At 44.5% G+C, this 2,175-nt stretch overlaps 1 non-coding gene across 1 annotated transcript; it reads right to left on the bottom strand.

Annotated features, from left to right (window-relative positions):
• Positions 1–482: 482 nt before the first annotated feature.
• On the bottom strand, positions 483–554 carry Trnal-caa (transfer RNA leucine (anticodon CAA)). The gene has a single exon. It is a non-coding gene; the product is annotated as a tRNA-Leu (tRNA).
• Between the last annotated feature and the right edge of the window lie 1,621 nt (positions 555–2,175).

The raw sequence follows: 2,175 nt of genomic DNA, 5'->3' as shown, positions 1-2,175 counted from the left end.
ATCTAAAAGAATGGCGTACGAAGGTTGTTTCCGTGATCGAAACATCCTTATTGGTGTGAAAAGGTTTACAGTGCACAGTCTTTTAGGGTAGTTTGCCTTGCATCCTTGAAGTAATTGTGTTTTTCTGTGTTTCCCTTGCGCAACCTATTCTACTTAAAGTTGAATGCTGTAGCTGGTGTCTTCCGCTATTTTCAGACTACTTTCAGGGGTACATCACTACATACTAAAAATTCACTGCAGGCTGTGTAATAACATCCTTATATGAAAAAATGCATGTGAAATATGTCTTAACAAATGTGGAGGCGAGAGCAATTTTTGGCTTAGGTGTCGGGTAGCGGCACTGGCTTGTCGGCATTCGTGTGACATGGTGTATTACTTATTAATGAGAACCAGCAGGCAGTAATGCCAAGGAAAGTATAGGAGGTGTTATTTGTAGTAATTAGAATATAAATGTGAAGAAAGTAAAGTAGACGAAAAGAACTTGCCGCCGGCAGGGAACGAACCTGGGACCTTCGAATATTGCGTCCGATGCTCTACCACTGAGCTACGGCGGCGGTCATCACCCCGTCCACTTTATAGGGTATATATGTGGATTAAACTTAGGAGTGTTAGTCACCGCCGATCGCAGCCATGGCGGCGAGTGTGGAACGCTCTTTTTTCTACCTTTTTGGCGTCACGTAGCACGTGCTCTACTTACGAGCAGGAAACTGACCAATAGCCCCTCGCATACTACCAGGAGCCATCAAGTCTGCCAGAACGAGACCCTCGCTATGAATGAAGGAAAGATTATTTTTAAGGGCTCGTTTTTCTTCGTTAGATACAATATTAATGAGAACCAGCAGACAGTAATGCCAAGGAAAGTATAGGGGGTGTTATTTGTAGTTATGACAATATAAATTTGAAGAAAGTAAAGTTGACGAAAAGATAATTGCCGCCGGCAGGGACCGAACCTGCAACCTTCGAATAACGCGTCCTGTGCTCTACTAACTGAGCTACGGCGGCGGTCATCTACCCGTCCTCTTTATAGGGTATATATGGTGTATTGCTTGGGTTTACATTTTGTTTCGTAGGAGTGCCGTGAATCATGCCTTAATCACTGTATGTATGATTTATTCATTCAATTTGGTGATTATAATGTGGTTCAGTCGCATTAAATTAACTAAATTCAATATAGTACGTGTACGTCTATTCACTCTTCTTTCGCTTTATTGCACGTTGATTTCCGTCACGGTACCCTTCATTTGTTGTTATATTCATACAGGAGAATTACACATGCATAAGACGTCACGAGAAGATAGGTACCCTTCGTGTTAGAGTTTCTTCACGTGTGCCTTATGTACCGCTTTCGTCCAATTAATATGTGCGATTAGGAATACAAAAACCGTGCAAGCTGTGTTTAGAAAAATTTATTGTATCACAAACGGTTAACATCAATAACAATTGAACATGACGTTTTCTTGCTAGAAATACGTTCACGAGAAAGACAAAACATAATTCAGTAACATGGACACTTGACAACCACAGCCACGTACTGCCCATGGAGCCACATCGGATACATGATGCCTCTGACTTGCGGTTCGTGAGAACCCCGTTTGATACTCCACCAATCCTGTGTATTTTTTCTATGTTTTGAAGTTAGAAACGGTTCACAGTAATGAACTGCAAAATGCGCTCTTTAAAGTTTCTGTCGCTTCGCACGTCTTTTATTTAAAACAAGACTAAAACTTAATCTTGAAACGTCTCCCCTCCCTAAAGCCTGAAGAGAAATGCGTTCTCGACATCAAGAATTAAAGGTGCGCGCTCACGCTATATCGATGCTACCTGTGGTAAGCTTGACAAGGTCCACCTCTATTAGATGCGAAGTATCTTAAGGCCGAGCTCAATCCGGTGGTGGTGGTGTGCGGCGTGACCACCCTTACTGCGCATGCGCATACCCTCTCCACACACCTCCTCTCCACTCTCCCTACCACGCTCCACATTCCCCCTCCCCTTCCCCTCTCCACTTTCCATCTCCCCTTCCCCTCTCCCCTTTCCATCTACCATACCCCTCTCCCCTCCCCCTTTCCACTCTTCCTCTGAAACGCGGGCTAGACATACCGAAATTCTCTCCTGCGCAACGCCGCGATGAGCTCGAGCGCATGCGCGTCCCCTCCCTTTCTCTCTCCTCTCCTACGC

Source organism: Rhipicephalus sanguineus, chromosome 7 (assembly GCF_013339695.2).
Source record: "Rhipicephalus sanguineus isolate Rsan-2018 chromosome 7, BIME_Rsan_1.4, whole genome shotgun sequence".
NCBI lineage: Eukaryota > Metazoa > Arthropoda > Arachnida > Ixodida > Ixodidae > Rhipicephalus > Rhipicephalus sanguineus.
This window is presented reverse-complemented; position numbering and strand designations above follow the sequence as displayed.